This window comes from Poecilia reticulata, linkage group LG13 (assembly GCF_000633615.1).
Source record: "Poecilia reticulata strain Guanapo linkage group LG13, Guppy_female_1.0+MT, whole genome shotgun sequence".
NCBI lineage: Eukaryota > Metazoa > Chordata > Actinopteri > Cyprinodontiformes > Poeciliidae > Poecilia > Poecilia reticulata.
In genome coordinates, this window is record NC_024343.1 from 17920408 (window position 1) to 17944039 (window position 23632).

At 38.7% G+C, this 23632-nt stretch overlaps 1 protein-coding gene across 2 annotated transcripts in view; it reads right to left on the reverse strand.

The window, feature by feature from the left end:
- Positions 1-22275, reverse strand: part of sipa1l3 (signal-induced proliferation-associated 1 like 3) — an 81348-nt gene extending 59073 nt beyond the window's left edge. Inside the window, exon 1 of one of the 2 annotated variants that reach the window (XM_008425771.2) lies at positions 22114-22275. The gene's annotated coding sequence lies outside the window, so the exon portion shown is untranslated. The remainder of the gene's footprint in view (positions 1-22113) is intronic. The other variant, XM_008425770.2, reaches the window with a different exon arrangement.
- Between the last annotated feature and the right edge of the window lie 1357 nt (positions 22276-23632).

The following is a 23632-nucleotide window of genomic DNA, read 5'->3' on the forward strand; positions in this document are numbered from 1 at the left end:
AAACTCACACATAAGCCCAGATTCTGTACATTTAAGCCTCTAACGAAGCTCCTGCTACACCCATCCTGTCCTGTGGCTTTGTACTGATGCTCTTCTAAACAATATTGCAGAGAACATGGGGGAATGAGTGATGATCATACTCAAGTGTTCAGCTGTAGGTTTTACTCTGGAGCTGGGAAAGGAGAGAAAACGTTTGGAGCTTTAGTTCCTCGTTTTTCTCCTGAGCGATTTGACCATTTTCCTTGCCAGTGGCTATACCCTAGCAGAGTCAAATATTGACTGAGGGCTGGCTTTGGCACTTCCCCTGTGCTCCATTGACTTAAGCTGAAATCGCTGAAATACATTAACCAAAACCACTCGACCTATTTCAGACATTTACTTGTGCTACAGTGAAAAACCCAGGTGGTTTGGGAATGTGGAAATGTGAAACAGTTCCACATTTCTTTGGAAAGGTGATAATTGTGGCCAAAAAGGAGGAAGTTTAAAGCAACAATTCAGACAGTGATTAGTCCAAACAAGATGCAATTTACTGATAAGCTGCATGTTTCTAAACTGACTCATTGCAGGAATAGAAACCAGAATCTCGAGACGTTTCCAGTTTCCGTGAGGCGTTTCAGTTGAAGTCAGGAGAAGCACAGAGATAGGAGAAACTATTTGGAAACTACCTTCTACAACATGTCAGGACAAGTCTGTGGTTCATTCAGGCTGTAAGAGAGCAAGAATTTCATTGGATAACAAGAAGGGAAACATATTTCAGAAAAGTGTTCTGCTTTGTCTTGGAGCTTTCAAACCACGTTTGTGTGGTATTTCCAAGGTAGGGGTATAAAAAAAACCAAATTCCCCCGTTTTAAAAACTTCTTTTATCTAAAGATGTTTTCAAGAGGTCAGTTGAGGTCAGTAACAGAAGAAGAAATTTGGTTTTTATTAGAGCTTGGCAAATATGGCTTAACATTTCATATCAGTCAATATTGATAATTACAGATGAGGTTTTTGTTTTAAATATCTGAAATCCTGCCAAACTGGTTAATGGACCTTTCCAAGTATATCCCCAAATTCACACTCATTATTTGTGTCTTTAGTTAAAAACAAAAAAATAAATAAATACAAATAACTAATGACCGCTTAAGAGGAGAAAGGTAGAAAGGTTTGAATGCCGTTCTTGTACTTTCTACTATTATTGTTCTAAAAGAAAAAATAAATAAATAGTGCAAATGCAATCTCAGCAGATCAAAGCTTCACCAAACTCAAAGATTGTAAATCAGCCATTCAATTCTGATTGGTGCAGAAATGTTTAGCAGAAAGCACTTGGGACGTCATAGATTCACATGACGAATGTTTAAGGGCTAAAAATGTATAGCTACAAGAATAAAATATATTTCACTTTGCTACATAATTATCTATTGTAAAAATCCACTTTTTTTTGCCAGATAAATACTTTCCAGAATCCTGTAAGGGTCTGTTACACATTACACATCTGCTCACAGATCACAATAAGCTGTCACAGTGGCAGCTGCATAAATCACTCTTTAGGAACACATCCTATGTTCCCTCATTCAATAAAACTAATTTTCTGTTAGTGGCAAGCCATCACTTTGAATATTGAACATCTCCTTCAGGGAGCTTTCAGCTCATTCATTCATCTTCACACTGAGAACTGTCAAGAAAACAAACACAGTGTATTACTAAAGATCAATTAGGGGACCAGTTAATTGACATCTGAACAGAGAAACGATCTTAATGTCTCTTGGAGCCCAGATGGTTAAAAGCTTGTCTGCATGGTCCCTCTCTCCACCACGTTGACCTGTGCTAGGCCATCTGTTTAACCAACCAAATAGGCCAAGCCCTCCCTTATAGCCACAGAATGAGGCTACTTCTGTAGAGATGGAAAATTAGAGTTTACTTATAGAGTGACACTTATAACATCCATTTATTTTTATTTTCATACAGGTTTATGCAAAATCATAGAATAAATTTCCTCTAAATTTCTAAAGCACATTTTTATGTGGTTATTGAGCAGAACATTTTACTTTTTTGCTGTCTTTGAAGACTCTACTAAAAGATTAGACTCCTACACTGCAGAGTAACACTAGCAGCTTAATAAGCTGATATTACCTGGTTAATTGGTTCAGCACTCTGAAATTTTGTGGTGCCCTTTAGTCAAGGCAAGTTTATTTTTTTAGTACACTTCAGCGAGGCATTTAACCCTTGTGCGTGCGAGGACTGAGGCAAATGATACAAGTTTTACGGGTGTGGGGTCGGTTGGAACCCATTTGTAAACTCAAAGGTTAAAGTGCTCTACATGGAAGACAACACAATAACCCAATATGTTGGCAGCGCCAATCAAGAGACTATCATTACATTTGGTCAAATGTTATCAAGAGTAATCATTAAATATACATCGAATAATCAATGTTCCAGTTATTACTAAACAGGTGGGGTTTTAAAAGAACTCAGTGTTTCAGCATCGTTGCAGTTTTCTGGAATTTTGTGCCAGATTTATGGTGAATACAAAGTGAGTGATGCTTCAGCAGCTTTAGGTTTTCCTGTAAAATTCAGTATCATGCTTTTATCCAGCTGGGTGGCTGTCCACAGCAATAGGTGTGCCAGTGGTCGATTTTTAAAATTTCCATAAACCCAGAGAAACCCGGTCACTAGAGATGTGCCGATCAGGTTTTTTCCTGCCGATTCCGATCACGGCCGATCACCGATACCGATCACATAATTATTTTATTTTTTTAATCATAAGCACTACCGGTTACATTACGTGGAAAAAGGAACCATGAATTCACCTTAATTTAGACAAAAATTTGTTTTTAATAACTTTTTCCAACAACAAAACAAAACAGGCATTGTGCAAATTGTACTGCTATCGGTAATACTATCTTTAACAGACTTAAAACATATGAAGGCTCTGAAGAGGCTAAATAATGCTAAGAGTCAAAATAAAACCTCATTGCCAAAAAATTCAAGTATAAAACTTAACATTCAAAGGCAAATACAGGTTCCATTACAATAAACAATCCTGAGTTACTGAATGAAAACTTCCTGATAGCATGGCGGCTAGCTGATTACTGCTAGTTCTGAGTGGCTGTTTCTGACTGAGCAGAGTAATTATGCAGAACAGGGAGGAGATCGATTATTTTTTTAGATATTATCTGTCTCATGTTAGGACAGCGAAAGTTTTAATACGTATGTAAAATGTATTTTTTAAGTTAGATGCTGCAGCTTTAAACAGAGGTTCGGTGTGAGAGTCGCTACCAGGTGGAGCAGAAGCGGCGCTCCGTCTGTGAAATATTACTACCTGTAGCGCGTAGCAGTGGTTCAACAGCGAGACCAGAACCAGCGTCTTACACCGCAGCTCGAAGACTTAAATAATTTTGCGGGTTATTTGTTTAGATTTCTGACCGTCATGCTAATCTGGGTGAGTGTTTGTAGATGTGAGCTGCTTTACCTGCTAGCTGATCCTCCGTATGTCTTTTTTACTGCAGTGAGCCTCGATGTAGCCAAACTCTGTCAAGTATGGCATCGTTTTTATGCCATATTAGATTCGTCGTGTTGATGCATTTTGACGTGCTTGACCCCACGTGCTTCAATTTTTTGCAGTAACACGCAAACTTCCCCATTCACTCAGTGCGTTATATAGTTCCACATCGCTTAGGATTTGTTACTGCGCGTTTGCGCAGTGTGAAGGAAAAAGGAGACCAGCTGCACAGGCAGGCTGTGAAATGAGATGCAGGTGATCGGTTTGTGTGATCAAGAGATCGTGATCGGCGATCACTTTTTCACGGAAATCGGCCGATTATGATTGGTGGCCGATCGATCGGCACACCTCTACCGGTCACCTTAGCACCTTTTCTAGGATCTCTTTAAAAAAAAAAGTACTTTAATTGTAGAAATGGTATAATAAAAAGATATTAGTGACTTTGAAGTTAACTTTTTATAGTAAGGGTATACATTGATGCCTTGACAAAGCCTGTGAGATGGTATGTGTGAAATAAGTATTATCTTATTGCCCTTTGATGCAATAGATACAAAAATGATTGACATGCAATTAAAAACTGCTAAACTGATGGATCAAAATAAAAAGACTTCATTTTTGTCAACATTTATCTGATTAGCTGTATAAATAAAGCCCGCTTTGTTGTCTCTTTCGCACAGATCTCTCTAGACAGCTCTCCCTTTCAGAGCCAGCCTCAGTCTTTGTTTATTATAAATCTTCTAAGAGACACGTGGGAATTACCCAGAGCACTAGTGTGAGATTAGGACAGACATCAGGAGGTGAAGGAGGGAAGGAAATGTGACTCGATGGCCGATATTAGGTGGACAAGGAGAAAAGACTGTTTTAGTAAGAAAGGAACAAAAACAAGGACTAAGTTGCAAATGATGAAGCATGACTGACCCTAATTCTCTCTGTGAGTCTTCTGTGCTTGAAGAAACAAGGAAGCGGGTGGTGGGTGGAGGGGGGGTCCAGACGTAAACCTACAATGACAGGGCCGCTGCTGCTCCAATGACGCTCCCCCACCACTGAATCAGTCTTCATTTGTTGCTCCCCCCCCAACCAAATCCATCTGAGGTCGCCACTTTGCACTTCAACTCACATCACAAAAGAATACTTCCCAAAATGTCTGGTATGTTGCCAATACAGTATAATAATGAATAAACATAATGGCATGTAGTCAAATGAAGGTATTTTTTTGCATAATTTGGCTTCATTGAAGCTCAGTTTTACATATTACTGTGCAACACCTACATGGATGAACAAACCGAGAGAGAAGCTTCCACATGAAGAATTTAAAGAACGTGGTCTCATGAGTCCATTTTATTAAGAACGAGAGTCTAGCATAGTGTGGTGGTAATGATGGTGGGGGGGGAGGCTGAGCACATTATGCAGGCCACTGCCTGGGAGAGGATGAACAAGCTGAAGTACAAACTAGACTGTAGTCAGACCCCTGGGGGCAGAGGCCGGCCCGGCTAAAGCTGGTCTGGAGGGGGCAAATAAACATGCCTGCCTGTCGGCTCACTTCAAACCCTAGCAGGGCGTACTTCACCGCCGTGTTTATGACCAGGAAGCTCCCTCAAAAACTCAATGAAAGATGGACTTATCCTCGTTCGCGTACTCCCACTTGTGGGGCCAAAAAAAGATCCAGCGAAAGCAAATAATCATAAATTGTTAGGAGAAAATAAAAGCTCACGCGGAAAACATTTCTAGGCATTAAGATGAGGAGCAGCTGCAAGCAAACTATCGGCCCTCTCTGGGAAGAGGATTTAAAGCACTAAGCTTACCGTTTTGGCAGAAGACCCTGCAATGGTGTGCTAAGTGGGTTAAAGCGCACCCCAAGTCTCATAATCGCTCTGGCCTCCCCCTCCTTTTTTTTACCCCTTCTCCCTCCGTCTGCCAACGACCGCCGAGGGGAGCAATTCAAGTCCTGCTGAATACTTAAGATGCTGAGGTAGAGGGAACTGCGGATTGAAACAGGAAAGAAAAAAAAACAAAAAAAAAAACGAGGACCATTGTGTCAATATGACACTTTTGTTGGGCAGAAACATGGATTAGTAATATGGAGGACAATGGGTGAGTTTTCGCTGCCGGAGGGGTTGATTCCTACTTTTAAATAGCCTGCTGTTCTTCCTCAACACCTTCTGTCATGTCTAGCGTTCTGCCCTTCCCTGAACCTTACCACCCTCTCAACTTTTTGCCCTGAAATTTAATAGCACGGAACAAGAGTTAACACCTCTGGGATGCTATAAAAAAAGACGAAAACAATACAACTACTGTCCACATCGGTTCCTTACCAAATGCCCGAAGACACAAACACCCCTGCTTCTCACACAACGTCACCAGGCAGACACAGGGGTAACATGAGTCTGTGGTGAAACTGTAGAAGTGCAGCTCGGCAAAGCTAGCACAGTTCCGCGCTGCAGAGGGAGTGCAGACGCCGTTTGCCTGCAGGACTTAGCAAACAGACTACAGTAGGTCTATTGAGACCCAGCTGAAACACAGAGAGGCAGAAACTAACACTGTGAGAAAGAGAGTACAAAGAATGCCAGCTAAAAAGGGGAGAGGGCTCAATAAATGGCAATCAGTTGCACAGGTATGTGCTTAAATGTGTACATAGACACCATGTTGCAAATGAAAGCAGGCTTTTTGTGTAAAAAATTTTTTTCAATTGGCTACAAAAATGTCTAAAGAACATAAAGCCTCTCTCTTTCTTAAAGTCACTCATTACGGTCTTTGTGTTGCTGAAGCATTGAATCCTAAATCATGGCTACTCCCTCTTGCCAGAGGGCTGATCCTTCTAAAGAGAGGAGTCTAAGATCAACAGCTTTTGTACGGGGGAGGAATCGGGTTCACTTTGAGCACTCCAGTTTACAACGATTAGATTTCATCCCAGGATATCTACTGACCTACTAACATATTGTGATTGGACATAAACACACGGCACACAGAAACCTGACAGGGAGATGCCAAACATAAATACGGGTGCTTGCATACCAGAGCCGATTCATGGACTGTAAATGGATCAGAGTTTGTTTTCGACGATAATCTGTTTTGTTTGGGTTAGTGTTAAAGATTACCTGAACTCTGGTATGGAGCAAAGAAAAAGAAGTTTGGTCCCTGTGAAAATGTGGGATTGCTTGCAAACAACCGCTAGTGCGTTCAGTTTATTAGGCAATATATAAAAACTATCCAGACCCAGAAGCGAGGAGGAAACATGCTGGATCACACGCCTCACATAGCTATTCTGTTGTTTTGATTCAGTAAATTTGATCAACTTCCTGAATTTAGTTATTTTGGGAAATCTGGATTTTTTCTTTTCACCAATGCACTGCTTGGTTTTCCATAGTTCAAAGTGACGTTAGCACGACCCAGGCAGCCATCTTGTTTGGCAAACGTATTTTACAGCTACTCTTTATTTTAAGGTAAATTCAGGGTCAGGAAAAGATTTATTTTTCTTTATTAATTATGAGAATAAAGTCATAATATTACAAGTTGTACGGCAAAGTTGAAATAATACGAGAATGACGTCACAATATTGGTAGAAGAAAGTTTTAATGTTACTAGAATGAAGTAGTAACTTTACGAGAACTCCAACACAAAAAATAAAAAAATAATTTTCCCCAAAAAAGTTTTCATTAAAAGAACTTTTCTCGTAATTTTAAAACGCCCTTCTGGTAAAACTGCATCTTCATTCTGCCAACATTATGACTACGTTCTGGTAATTAACAAAAAATTCTCATAGCCTGTCCCTGATATTCTGTCTTACAGCTCATGGGATGACTGAAATAAAAGCCACTTTCTGAAAACGCTTTCTGCCGTTTGTATTTTTATTTTAGGAAAAAAAGCAAGAAAAAAAAAATTCAAACCGTAAATTGGATCAGATGTGAAAACATTTCACCTAGCCCTTGTAGTACTTGTTTTTGGTACATTTTCAACTGTAGCACTAACATCTCATTAAAGGCTTATTATATTGGACTTGTTAGTCCTTGATCAAACTTAATCAAGTTAAAACTGTCCGATTCTTATATCCTTCCGACTGACTGGTACCCCTCTACGTCCATCCGACACAAGACTTAAATAAACAAACAACAACAAAAACAAAAGGAAGAGATTGTTATCGTTGCACAAAAGTCAGCACGCAAATGCTTGCAAAGGAGAGGCAGGTGGTGAGTACAGGTGAGCAGAGTCTATTCAGAGGGAATTATAAAGTGGGGTTTGTCCTTCCTGAAATAGGATTACCTGAGAAAGGTGTGGCTCATGGTGGAAGAGTGTTTGTGTGTCCTTAAGCTGCACAAATGTACAACTGGTCAGGTTAAATGCAGACAGGATCTTAGTAAAGGTCTGTCAGACCTCAGACACGAATGAACTCATTTTATCGTCTGCAGTAATCTTTACCTTAGAAGACAGAAGAATCAAAAAGGAGAAGTAATTTTTTTAAAATCAAAAGTGTATCCTGTCTTTCTCCATCACGGCCAAGCTAAGCAAAACCTTGTACAATATAAGCAACCCGGACTTCATATTGTTTTGCATCTTTATGAGGCCCAGGTGACTGCAAAAATTCTGCCACATGTAATTGTGCGTTTGCAAAGAGCACAGCACCTATTCTCACCTTTAACTCACAGACTTCTGAATACAGAGATCATCCAATTCACTCTGTAGAAACCAAAACACATTACAAGCACACACTTCTGTGCATGTTTTGGGAATTTACGATGACAGACAAACATGAATGAAGTGCGATTGTCAAGTGGAAGAAAGGATCCCGTCTTTTCAAGTTTTTTTGCTTAAAAAATGTGGCATGCATATGTATTCAGTCCTCTCTAACCAAAGTATTCAGCTGGAATTCCTTTGAAGTACGTCAGCCAGTTCTCAACATCTCGAAATAGGCCGCGTAATACTCGAAAGTCACGTAATGGTGACAATCTTGATAAATACGAAAAGAAATTGGTTGGAATAAATCCTCTTTTTTTTCTTACTTTTCCTTTTTTTCATCTGTGGACTCTGTAATCTACCATCTACTGCAGGAAAACTCCATCCAACTGACTCCCTAGATCAACTTGCCAAGTTGCATTGGTCTATCACGTTAAAGCCCCACTGTAATATATTGAAATTTGTAGTTGTTCTGTGACAAAAGTTCAAGGTGTAAAAAATATTAGCAGGGTGACTGTAACTGTCACTAATGGGTGTAGTTCTCCTGCCGAAGCAACTCATGATCAAACAACCAAGGCGAGGGGAAGTCGTACATGCCGACAGAGGTCTTCGCCCCTCAAAGCTATCTCAGGCATCTGGACTGAAAGCGGCATCTTTGAAGTGGAATCTGGCCAGTAAAAACAGCTGAGTGAACGATCTGTGTGATCCAGCAAATGAAACACCAACAGAGAAGCATTATCGCCACATCCCTAAAATCGAGCTCCAGCTGAAAGAGCCACAGCAACACGGAGGGAGAGTGTGGCGGCCAGGCGGCCACGGCCCCGGCTCTTCACCTTGTGATCTTAAGTAATCAGAAAAGTGCAAAGTACAAATAAGACAATACTCCATGTCTCCACCATTCATTTCCCTTTCTGCGTGTTTGGTTTAAGCTGCAGAGTGATTCAAGGGTGTGGTCCTGCATACACACAGTGCTGCACATGTATTCACAGAGGCCCATTTGTTTTCCAGTCAGGCAGCTATAAGGTCTGTAATGAAAAGATCTGACTAATGGCTTAATATTTAGAGTAGAAAAGTTGGACAAAAGGTAAAGGGAGGCGATGGGGAGTGTTTAAAGGAATTTAGTCATCCAGGGAAATTTTTGTAATCTCTTCTCATGACAAAGTTGCTAATTCTAAAACCATACAGGCATAATTTTTTTGGTTTATTATCTTAATTTTAAACAATGGAGAAAAAAATACTCAATAGGTGTGGTGGAGATGACTGAAAAACATAATCACAATATAAACGTTTCTCATCAGTCGATATTGATAATTATTAATTATTTTTAATTTTAAATATTTGGAATAATGCCAAACTGATGGCATGACTTTTCCTCTTTTATCCAGTTTTCACTCCACGCTGTTTTTCTTATTATTTTTAAATAATAATAAGATAATGAGATAATGATAATAATAAGTTATGAGGCACAGTGATGAAACCTTAAATTGCCGCTGCGCAAGTTACTTAACAGGTTGATGCTAGGTAACCGACCTAGCTTAGCTGGCCGCGAGAAGTTGAACAGCTAAAGTCTTTGCCTGTATCTCCCAGAATGCTGTGCGATTCTAGACTGGAATTTAGTGAATATTCAATATATCGAATACTCTATCAGACATATATCAATAATATTATCTACTGATATTGATCACATGTCCATCGCTACATATATTGTTACTGATTTATTGTCTAGCCCCAAGTCAAAATATCCTGATGTATCAAAGGAGAAAGTAGTTATAAGCAGGATGTGTTTAATGGATGCAGCCATGTGTGCGTAGAGATGTTTTCAGTTGAGAGAAGCAGAGTTCATGTCTGGTTGTCTAAGTGCATGTCTGGAACAGGGAGGAAGAGAGGTGTTGAGGGCGCTAGCCTTTAGGCAGCAAAGTGGGTCAAGTCAGTTTCAGCGATGGTTGATAACAGCGACCTTACAAACACATTCAGCCACCAGGTAGCTGACCCACAGAGATTAAATCATTCTCAGTCATCCTCTCCTGTGCTTTTGTGCTTCTTCTCTGAATCCCATTCATTAAAGCAAGAAGAGATCGTCAACACACATCCTCTCCAGAGACAACAACGTTGATTTCCTCCACAGACTCACACGTAGTGCAACCTCCCTCCATCTCCAAGGCTCTCATCTCTCTCTCAGGGGGTGATGCATTATATCTTTATAAATAGTTGCTCACTTTCTAATTTGTTTTGTTTTGGTGTTTTTTTGGTCATCATTACTATTTCACACGTGAAGCCTCGCCTGACACAGTGAACGAGAGCTCTTTTAATCAGAGCTCAGCTGCAGAGGTCAGTTAGGGAGGTTAGGGAGGAGGGAAAAAATGGCAGGATGAATTGAAGGAGGTGCTGGAGGAAATGGGAGAACATGAGCAGGCTTTCTTCTTCCAACAAGCCTCCCTTTCAGCCCTTCCCTGTATCTGCGCTCCTCTCCCTCATCTCATTAGGCCGTTTCACTCCCTGTGAGTTATCAGCCCATCCGTCTCCCACGATGATAACAGCCTCTAAGGTCTGTGAAGAAACACCCAAACCTCTGTCGCTTCCTTCTGCCCTCCTCTGCTCCCTGGCCGCCGCCTACAAACGGTTAACAAGCCACGCTGCATAAACATTAGACAGAAAACATGTGGGGGGGAAAAAAAAAAAAAAAGCACAAACAGTTTATTGGGGGAAAAAACTGCCGCTTCAGCAATTTGTTAACGCCAACAACTGATGGTGTAGACATCAGGCCCCTGAGACACAGGAGCATTTAGCACTCACTGTGGACTGTGCAGCCACGTTCTACTGACCTCTTCAAGGTTTTTAACACCCTGGATCGCTTTACGTTAAAGTAAAACAGTCGTTACTGCACTTTCAGACAGTTGGCTTGAGGTTCAACTTTCCAACAAATCTCAGCATGTGAAAGCTATGCTTCACATGCATCTCTTTCTAAATAACAAAAAATTTTAATAAATGTCAAAATTATTGGAGCCATAATAACTGACAATATATTATTGAATCAACAACAGACGTAATTGTTGTTTTTCTGTTTTAAGCCAAAGCAGTTATTACCTAAAGACGTTGTTTGATTTGACAATTTAGTTATGATCTGTAAAATTCTTATGTTGTTGTTAGTGCTGTTTGGAGTTGTGTTAATTTAGCTCAGGGCACTCTTTTACAGACTGATCTCTCTCCAAATCTGTCATTGATCATTAAAAATAGTGCTTTTATTTATCGAGTTAAACCGTACGCCGCTATTTATGCCAATTACTGTACTACTAATGCAACAGGTACATATAATAAAACGGCATATTAAAGCAAACAATTTTCAGTCTGCTCGGGGTCAATAAAACGGCTTAAAACCATAAAAGGTATGACCATTCTGTTGGATGAAAATGACATTTACTTCTACATCAACTATATCCTTATGACCACCACTGTTAAGAGATTTATGTCTAAAATGCCAACAAGATATTTTGTTAACCTAAGCTTCAAAACAGATGTATATTTCAGTTGAAAAATGTTTAAATATTATTTTTAAAAAGGCTTAAGTTGTTGAATGAAAAAATCTGAAGAATGTGCTAAATTTTTATCTGATTAATCATCGCAATAATCAATTGCTAAAATAATAACAGTTATAGTTCTAGTTGATTGCTGCTGATTCACTTCCAAAACTTGAACAGTGCAGCACAAAACAGCTGATTGGTGTACATGCTGGTAGGTATTCTAACAAAAGTCTATAACTTCATGTTTTTTTTAAGGCAAATTTACAACAATACAGATCAATCAATCATTAGTTCAGCTGAGATCAGACAGTCATACACATATAAAATAAAATAACACAACACACTTCAAAACAAACTGCTCTGCATTTGTTCTTTGTAAGAAATCCCCTTGTGTTGCTCTCAGAACTAATCTACTATCTCCCCTGCTGTGTCTCATCAGCATCATAAACAAATTAGCATTCCAGACCATCTCTGAGCAGGCCAGATCAAATGAACTCGTCTGGAAATAACCCGCTAAATAGTCTCCCTCCAAATCTGATTTGGAAATGAGCACGGGAAGGAAAAAGAACAACACATATTTTGATACAGTACCATAATAAACTGGGGAGGAGGTATTTGTGGAATGACCACATGCTACACTCAATTAGCGTTAAAACAATGCGCCTACAGTAAGCACTAATAACTTGACATTTTAAGACAGAGGGAAGCACTCAAGGGAGACCTTGCATGCATGAACATCCAGTATGCTTGCAGGAATGCATGTTGGCTCAAGAATACATGTATAAAAATTAAGAAAAATATTTACTTTTAATACACTGGAGGATCCTGGAACACGTAAATAATTTTTTAGAGATGAACATGTTCGTAAGAGCAAGGGATCTTGTTGTAGGAGAAGAAAGTGAAAACGTGCAAATCCAGCCACAAGTTTTTCGCTGGTGTTACGCCCTTTACTTTCAACATGCTGATGAAGGCATGGTTCCTCACCGGAAACTACAATGAGCTCAGCAAGTATTTCAACAATGCATGGACAAAGAAAACCTTCAGGATCTCAGCTGCGCGCTGAAGACGAACTCGCTGGCATTTTTCTGATCTTGAAAAGAGGGAGATTACTCATCTCCAGTGAGCTGGTCATTTGTCTTCGTGACAGATGTGGACCGCTTCTTTCCCCGATGCTTAATGACTGACTGACTCACGTCAACACTCATCTCCGGCAAACACGCACGCTATGGAACGCGCTCGCTTCCTGTCCGACAGCTTGACCTCTCCGGTAGGCAGTGAGGGAAGCAATGAAGAATGCCAGCAAACAATTAGAAACACAGACAAAAGCGTGAGCTACACTCACCGAAACCTTGCTGTTTTAAGAGTGTGTTTAGTGGGTTGAATAATTACAGTGTTATGTTTATTTAGTAATTTTCCCCTGAGATGATGGGCTTTTAAACTTTCCCACTCACTACTTGTTTTGACTGCTCATTTAGAACAAGTTTAATGTTTAATCATGTTTATTTCTAGCTGAGAGGTATTTACTTTTTTGAGTCTTTAACTTGGTCTTGTCTGTCCAGTACAATTGTCATGGTACTATAATTTCCAGTAAAGATAGCTACATGGTATATATTGCCCAAATTAAATTAAAAAATGACATAACTGCATTTATTAAAAAATAAATAAATTCATAAAAAAAATACAAGTATCCCTACTTAAGTAAAAAAAAAAGATATGTATTGTTACAGTTTTTATGTTATTGAGTTTATGCACAAACAAAACAAACAGCTGCTTAAATTAGAAGTAATAAGGATAATCATTCAGTCTTTTAAAAATGTTGTCTCCATTAAAAACCTGTCTCATATTTATTCCATTTTAGCTTTATATACTTCAAAAAAGAAACAAAAGTGTGTCTGCCAAGATTGGAACCGTCAAGTAAGAAAGAAAACCAAAAGTGAGTATCAGTCACGAAAGGCCGGATCAGCGAGTCAGTTCCTTAAACCATTGAAATGTATAAAGCAAAGCTTAACCCATTCTAAAACCCAACTTTTACATATACTTTCATACCAGTAACTAGCCCACGCCTATTTGAAATTACGCCTGTCACAATATGCAATAAATCAATTAATTGTGTCATAAATTCAAATGAACTCAATAATTTCCATTTGCATGATAAATATTATATATATGATATTCTCAAATCAGACACTTCCCTCTATGGTCTTATCTGCATTTGGTTAGCGGTACGAGAGCGAAAAATAGCAGTAAACCCCGACAGGTGAACTCGAGAAGTGTTTGTGATGGTCAAGCTCAGGCGTAAATGTGTGAAAGTGGGTTAATTTAATTCTCTCAGTCCATAATAAACAGATGGAAACAGAATCAGCTGCTTCTTTATCCTGCCAGGAAGGATTTCCTGTTTGCAGAGCATTTCTCCCATGCTAGTGCATGATAGAGCTCTTTGTGGAAACACAACACCTGTTATTCCCATGAGTAAAATCTCAATTGGGGACAACTATGAAGCAGGTGTAACAACATACACTTCCTCTTAAAACACCAGACAAATCCTCCAAGACCCAAAACAAGAAGGCTGTTTGAATAGAAACATAACCCAGAAAGGTGGCAGCTGTCTTTCTAAGAGCCATGAGCAAGGGATGCACATCTGAACATTTTATGGGAAAAAGTTTGTTCACTGACGTAACAAGACTAAAGACTTAAAATCATTTCAAGTATCCTAACCAATTGTTCTACACAATAACATAACAGTATTTTATAAAGAGACACATGTGGAAGAGAAAAGGGGCCAAAACAACAAGACCAAAACAAGAATACTAGTGTAATATGTGTTGTGCCACGGCAAAACTAGGAACAAGTCACCAGAGCAAAAAATTTAAAAAAATAAAAATCATACATTTTGAGAAAATTGTGATTTTCGTTTTTGTTTTTTTTTTTACAAAATATAGTAGTTAAAGTATTGAAGAAACCACCCCATTGGTTTTAGCCAACAAGCTGCATGTTTGAAAGAAGCAAATGGTTACTTCACATCACCACCACATACGAAGACACTAAATTGAGAAGATCCGCAACTTTGACTGTAAAATCCTACAAGAAAACAAAATGTTCCACTTGGGATACTGTTGTCCAGGCGCAAACTTTCTCCAGAGAACAACACGCAGATGGATTCTTTAGCAACAGAAAGGGAAAGAAAGGACATGAGAACAATTGGACATCTTGAAGCAAACAGTTTTGCATCCTTACTTTGGAGACAGCAATGTCCAATATAAAGATACTGGTGAAAAGAAAACACAAAGCATAAAGCAAATAAAGTATAGATTCTGGTCAATTTTCCCTGGGTTAGGTGTGATTGGAGATCAGAAGGTCAAAAGCTGATATAAATCTTCTGTCCATTAAGAGCATGAGTATTAAGAACTATCATCATTTTTTTGGTCTGTAAATGCATCAACCAGCAGTTTGTTTTTTTGAAGCATTCAGAAAACAAACAGTACGTATGCTTACTTCGGTGGATATCAGCAATAAACAACTAATAAAAACACCTAAACAGATGCCACCCCAGGCCTGGTGAAATCAGTACACATACACCATGTTGTCAGGGCATTACTTTGTAGTCAAGTGTATGTCTAATCTTGTTAAAAGCTTAGCGTTAACTCCAGTAACACTATTAAAGGGTCTGCGGATGGACGATGAGGCTTCTCTTCTCGATGTGTTCCTACCAGCGGTCAGCGCTGGTAGGAAACTGGCCAACCTGTGGCAAGGCAAAGCATCCTCAACATCTGTGTTTATCCTCTAGCTAAAACCAACAGGCTATATTTACTCCGGTCAAACATATCTAGCAGCACAGAGGAGCAGAGAGAAAGAAAGATGGTGTCTGGTTCTTAGCCTGTGCTGAGAGAGATAGTCTGATAGTCAAACCAATTAATACTTTTTCAGGTGGCTACACGCAGGACTACAAGTCAGAAATTTAACTGTTTCCATAAGAGTAAGACTGTGATTGTAAACAACACCTTGAGAGAAACTGACGGGACAAGACGGGCTCAATTGACCAACTGCCTACCTATCAAATGTTTTATACCTCAAAAAAAGCCCATAAAGCAGAGCTTCATTTCAGAAAGCATTGTGTGTCCCTCCGTTTCTGTAAATCTGACCTCTAGACACCGACATTAATACTGACTTATGGATAAGAACCTCGAGGGAAGAAAATTCATCAGACAGAGTGAGGGGGAAGGGACTGCAACACCGATTACATAATGTCATTTCATCTTGTACACCTGCACTCCCTCTAACACATATGACACATATCTATAAAACTGAGTTAACTGAACACCAAGGAGCTGGTTTAACCACATTTCCAATATTCACCACAGCACACTGGCCACAATTTTAATAAAAGAAAACTTCACCAGGGTGCTTTGTAGCCAGATTAGCCAAAATTGAGAAGTCCATACCTGCCAGGTAAGATTTTGATTCCCTGCAAAGAAACGTTTTATATGCACATCTCCAATGAACCACAGTGTTACATAAACATGCACTGCCTTACATAATTACCAAATAAAATGTAGTTTTCCATTCTCTCTGTACGGATGCTTGCTTTCGCCCACATGATTCGTCCTGGTACCCTCAAACTGCCTGGTTAGACAGACAAATGCAGTTTGAACAAAAGTAATACGTTGTGATTTACATATGCCTGGGGTTATTATTCATTACTCCTTTGCTACCGATTCATACAGTACCTTGGAAAAGATTTTAAATCCCCTTTTCATATTGTGCCTCTTTAATAACACAAACCTAGTACTTTATTGGGATTTTATGTTCTAAACCAAGACAGTTTACCACATATTTTTTTAGAGAGGAAAGAAAACGACCCAATGTTCTTCAGAGGTTTTCTCGTCGTTTCCTTCAATGGTTTGGTTTGTGAAAACGATTGGAAAACGATCAGCTGAAAATGTAACAAATGTTGCAATTTTGGTACCCAATCTAACCGAGTCCACTGGACTATCATGTGTGAAAACAACCACTAGTGAACAGGCAGAATAAAGACTAAGAAATACATCAAGCAGGTTAGGGATAAAGCTGTTGATTTTTTTTAGAGTAAGCAAGGTTATGAAAAATGTTCCACTGGGACAATAATCCCAAACATGCAGTCAGAGCTACAATGTATAGAAGAAAGCATGTTGATGTGTTAGAATGGCCCAGCCAATATCCAAACAAAATGCTTTGCCTACAACCTCCATCCAATCAGACTGAGTTACTTTGCAAAGGATGTACCTGTATGCACAAAGCTGATGGACATACTCTAAAACACACTGTCAATGTTTTTCTACACTCATCCATTACTTTGCATTGGTCTACCACAAAACATCCCAATAAAATATGGCAATAAAGCAAATGTGAAAAAATTCAAGCAGTATGAATACTTTTACAAGACAAAAAAAAAAAACTAACCGATTGTCTAAATTATAAATTTTAATGCTCTCAGAAAGGATTTAATTTATTGCCAATACTTTGTTCAGTTTTAGGCAATTTTGTATATGGATCCAAAATATGTTCGTAGTGGCTTTTTTTTCTGTACACCAGAGTTTTTGACCAAACATAAATTGGGGTTCCCTGGTCTGAACCACTGGGTCGATGATAACTTCACCTCATTTCACATTTTCCGATAAAAGCACAAAGAATTACATCTGCAATCAAGCAGAAACACCTGCTGACCGGAGTCAGTTAATGTCCTAACAGCATTTCAGCCCAGCTAGGAGGAAGCTGTAATGACAGGTGTGATAGCTTGTGGAGTAACTGCCAATGCTGGTCTAACCTGTTAATATATGAGGAAGAATTGGGGAGACCAGTTTAAAATGCAGCTCGATATGAGCCGAGTCCAAGTAGCCTGTAATGTTCAGGTTATTCAATAACACTTGAGGAAAAAAGGGGAATTTTAAGACAATTTTACATGCCTGTCTCCTTAAAACATACACTTATGCAAACACACTGGGGCGCAAGCATGGACCTTGACACAGAGCAGATGGTATCCATGCTCTAACGGTTTGTCCTCCCACTCTGACCTATCAGGACACATCTATGATCATGATGGATGGTGTGTGAGTGCATGTGTTTGTTCCCCAGCATTCTGGAAGCACACACTTTCTTTTATATTAACCTTTATTTAACGAAAGGATGCGTAAAAGGATTAACTGGAAGCCTGGCAAGGGATGATATTACAAACAGCAGAAGGGCTGCCAAGGTGTCGCAGCTGGGAATCAAAAACCCGCAGGTGCCAAAAGCACAGCTTTTGACGCATTAGTGAAATTGTTACAAGGGACACCGATGGTAAGATTTTTGTTTTCCTAAAAAGGCGGTCATCACAAAAAAAAAAAAAAAATCCTGCAAGTAAGTTCTCCAAAATGATTTTTCAAGAACAAAGAAAAAGAGGAAAGAAATCAACAACTGAATCATTCGTGCGGAGATACAACATGGTGATTCAAACCAATGTTTACAGGCGAAATCACTCAGGTGGCCCACATCCAGCTCCCTTTGAAGACAGTGTTCTTTGTTCCTGCAGCTGCTTGCAATGAAACACCAAACTAAGTAGCAGAAAATATGAGATGTTCAGACTGATCCCAGATCATAAGCAACTGTTATCTGGCACCCTTTGGAGACGACTACAAGATGACTGCTGGAGGCGCTGTACCATACCCAGTGACATCAGGTCGAAGTTATGAAAATAGTCCAGATTAGCTCAGATAATGTATCACACCAAGTTGAAGAATACAGCATACAGGGATTACAAAGATGGGGAGATGTTACATTTAGAACAACTGACAATGAAGTGAAGCAGAATGGAGAAAATTAGTGTGACTGTTAGTGTTTAACTGAAGCAGAAGCAATAGCAGCAGTTGGGTCATTTTTTTCCAGTGTCAACAGTGGAAATGTAATATCAGTTAATATGACTTATAATCCAATTGCCCCTTGAGGACCATACATTTCTGTACCAGTACTACTACATAAACATTACTTATAATGTTAAGATAATTCAGTTAAGTTGTGATTATTTTCATACAGCCACTTCACAACAAATTGTTTCCGTTTCCTGAGACAGAAACGGGAAAACCCAATTCAGTACATATCCAGTTATATTCAGTTGATCACATAATAGCAGTTGGTAGAAAATTATCTATTTGTGGCTGAGCTTCCTTGTGTTAATTGTATCAAATTATTGATTTTTTATTTTGGAAGATTTCTTTTTTTTGTGATATTATTGTGAGTGTGACCAGCCCCCACCCCAACATATAATCTAGAAGTGTGCCCCCACTAATTTCCTGAACCTCTAAAAGAAACTAGAAGAGCTTTTAAAAGGTTAAAATAACCTTAAAATAAAGGGTAGAATAAATAAGCCCATCACATCTATATTTTTTAAAAGCAATAACAGATGCCAAAGGCTCTATGAAGATCTAGACTTTAAACACAACTACACTATGTTTTCAAACAATCCTCAGGACACTTTTTTATTATATCAGATCCAGCAGTTTTGCAAGATGTTTATCAAAAATTCCTGTTGTTTATAGCAAGTAATCAAAAAGCATGATTGGACATGCTTGAGCAACGACTGATACCATGCTTCACAGCCGTTTTCCAAACAATATGTTTATGGGACCTTGCTTTGGCAGACAGGTATAGCGTTACAAAGATAGACGGAAAATAAGTTAGTAGCCAAAAGCTTTATTTGTCTGAAAACCTCAGCGCAATAATTTCAATAAAACTGAAATTATTGTACAAATAGATATAACAGGGCAGGACAATATAAATGTGTCACAGAACACAATAAGCACGTTGTAAAGAACTGCCTGGACTACAATTATATTAGCTAATACTTTCAGTAACATGAATTCAAATTCTATTTGGCTATAATGTATTAGATGACACTTGTTTTTTAAGATTTTTTTTTCTTTAGAAAGTAAATTTGGTCAAGTCATTGAGAAACTACAACCCAAGCCGCTTTATTTCCAAAACAGCATATGCTGGCCAGAAGTTGCTTTTCCAATAAAACCTTGTGTTTTATTGAAATATTGATTTCCAACCCCAAGAAGCTTGACAGATTGCCCATTATCAGAAGTCATGAATCTTGAAGCAGACAGACATCAACACTTTTTAATAATTATCTGATTATTTATAACTTGTGTAGTTAACGCAGCACTCATCAATATCATATGTTGGATTTTTTCCTAATATCATACAGCCCTGGTATTGAATGCAGTAGTTGTTAGCTGGAGTCTCACTGCATCAGGAAGCTGATTGTAGCTAAAGGTCACAGAGAGAACGAGACAAGTGAAGAAAATGGGTATTTATCCAAGCTGATTTCACCACTGCAATGTTTAACAATAATATCACCATCATGTGATTTCCCAGCATCATCCAGCTATAATAATGACTGTTAGTTAACACTGTATATTGTCAATTTAAACATCCAACACTGACGTTAACAGTGGATTCAATGGTGAAACAATAAGTGCAACCTTTTGGCTCAATGAAAGTACTATTACAAAATAAATTATTGGACATTTATTCAAAAGGACAGAACATTCATGAAGCACTGCTTGTTGAATGTTTTATGACAAGTAGGCCTGTCACAATAAGCAATAAATCAATTAATTGCATGATATATTAAAACACGCTCAATAATTTCCATTTGCATAATTTATCGTTTTTCTCTTGGCTCTCTTTCTACCAAAACTGGTCGTCAGTGTGGTGTATTGGTCTCAACTGGCCCTTTTTTAAAGAAAAATGTTGATTACAGAGACTTCGTAATTCATTTTATTTACCGTTTCTGTTGTTTTGTTTGTTTATTGTGGATATTTAAAATGTCCATCAGTTTGAGTGTTAAATGTTTACTAGATTTTAAAGTTTGTTGAGAATGTGTTCTTGCATCATTATGGTTTTACCATTATATTACTTGAAGATGGTCTCAATCATTTGTTACAATAATTCCTGGGATAATTTATTGTCCAGCAAAATATGTAAAGACAAGAGCTAAAATATTTTGAAGCTAAGCATTTCTTTTATTTTATTTTGAGTCACAAGTTTTCAGGTATCCAACTTAAATTGAGGGAAATAAATTACTCCAGTCTTTTAGCGCTCAACAGGCTGACGACATAATTTTTTTGACCTACATAAATCATCTTGGCATAAGTTATTTTATTGCTGTCAGATGAAACAGATTGTTTTCACATGCAACTTTTAAATATTGTGTTGGCATACCTGCAAAAGAGCAATAGAAGTTGGATATGGAAACTGCATGAACCTCTGCAGTGATCCATCAACAACACTCCTCTATTGGATTTACAATGTGCAGAACCACCCGAGTTCCACACTGGACGTGAAATCTAGGTTATACCCACTGCACACAAACACTAATTTGTAATGCTGCTCACGTGACTAATCAGAAACATTCCCAAGCTAAGTAACCTGAACATCAGTCACCTTTTTTTTTTTTAAGGATAATCATTTTTGGAAGGTAATCAGAATAAATGGTGCCAAGAAAATGCACCGTGCAGCCATGCTCTGCTGCTCTCAGGAATCCACATCCTAATGCTCAAGGTGCCATTTCCCGAAGGCTGGGAAATACAGCAGCAGCAACACATAGGATTTCAATAGCAAAGACACGCATCATCTTCCCCCATTTCAGCCGGTGTATACACAAACACACCTGTGCAACAATGCGTTTGCAAATCCTGATCAAACTGACACAGGTCTTCCGACAGGTGAACCGACTGTGCGTGTCCACACACGCAGAGGAACTCCTCCAGCCCTGCTTTTACTACAACACAATTAAAACGTGTTGCACGCCCCCTCATGACGAACCGTAGCCGCAAACAACCGTTTAAACCCCGCAGCCCAAACATTTGTCATGCTCCGCGCAGCGAAGCGAGTCTCCAACCAGCACAACTTCCCATTGCGGTGCAACTACTCGAAATTCAAAGCTTGTTTCCAGGCTAACTTAGCAGCCTAGCTCCCAAACAAAGCTCCATTGTCTGGAACTTGTAGTTTTTACCATTTTCCACTGGCCCTCGCAACTGTGATTAATTCATGCGCAGAAAAACTACAAACCCGAATTCTATAGAACCCCAGAGAGCATGCGCACTGGATCATGAATGATCAGAGAGGTTGTGGAGTATTTTTGTAGTAAATAAATTATCGCGGGTAGCGGTAGATTTGAAGCTCCCCGGGAACTCATAGGTTGAGGCAGAGCTCGGAGCTGGGGTACCAGCCTCCAGGTTAGACTGAGGGACAAACGGTTGAGCGGTAGTAGAGAGGCTGACTGAAGTTGGTTGGCTCAGCTGCCGCCGCTCGGTGTTTGCCCTGCTCGCTAACGTTCAGTTCTCTCGTCACTTTTCAGCTCCTAAGAATATTTGCCGCAGTTGAGCTAAAACAAGCCAAAGAAAACCGCAGAGACAATGAAAACCTTACCTAAAACCCGCTCTGGTGTGTCCTGTTAGTCCGTTAATCACAACTCTCTGGACGTCGGGGGGGAAACAGTCGTTGGTTCACCTCAGTCTGCAGCCTGTTCTCCGAGCGAGACGTTGCCAAGAATGCTCAACCGAAACCACGGTACAAACTGCGCCCGCACTCCTACCGCGCATGCGCAGACACGTTAGCTGCAACACGCTGATAGTAACCAGAGGGGGCAGCAGAGCGCTACTGCCATGGTGGCTGCCACGCTAAAGCAGGACGTTTCGATATATTATCAAATCCTACATATCCATTTACTTTTAAACTTAAAAGTAATTATATTTCTCCTTCTCACATACATTATTGCTTTAAATTAACTGTTTATGAAATACACCAGAAATGACCATAAATGTCAATTAATTGTGAGTTTTTTCAAGAACTAAATTTTTTTTTGAGTAATTCATCCACTAAAACAATTTGGATTCAGTCTCAGCTGATCGTCAATAATGAGTGCAGCAGATTTTTTTTTCTTAATGTTTTTTTTCCTGCAACTCTTTAAAATGGGTTGTTCCAAATTAATTTCTAACAGTGAAAGGCCCCATTCCTAAAATAACATTGAAACAAGCAAAAATACTTCTTATAAAAAGCACACAGCTCTGTTCTTCATTATATAATTACATTCAAGATTTCCAGAAGTGTATCTTTCATATCAAAAATAGACCTTTCAGACCAAACATTATCTTTCTGAGGATAGATTAATCATTTCTTATACTAACGTGCACTGTTTTCAGTTACCAGAATTATGTTATTTTAAGTATCGAGAATAAACACTGTGGACAATATGGATGGATTTTGTCTAGGGGAAAAACTGAGATATCATATACATTGTAGGTTTTATAGTTATATTCCCATTCTATTTTATAATAAATCATCCAGAATATATTTGGATATATGTATTTCCATATGGAAATATATATTTGGATATATATATATTTCCAATATCAAGCTAATAATTAAACTTTATTAGCTTGATTACTGGTGTTACTAGAGACTTTTAACTATTCTTTAAAAATCATTTATCTTCGTAGTTGTACTTTTAAAAATATGATTATATCTCTATTTCTACAGCAACCAGAAACAGATTGGACTTTACAATTTAATCTAGGACAAACAAAATGCTGAAATGTCAACTGGTAATTTTAGTTGTGAGTTTTCCGATATTCTCAAAAATTAGTTTAGGTGGGATAAATTACTCATAGTTAAAAAAAAAAAAACTGAAAAACTGCAGGACACTGATATTTGTCTTCAGAAACTTTTGAGTTTTCTTAAATGTAGATTTGCTTTGACTTTCTGAAATGTTTATTTTGATCAGCTATATTGAACAATGGACACCCGTTTCTACGATTATTGGCATAAAATTGGATAGCATTTTGATTTCATTTGAAATTGAGATGGCATTTGTCGACTGGTGTCTAGAAATCCACAAATTGAATTTGAATTTAAGCGCAAGTGCACAAGTTGTTAAATAGCACCACCC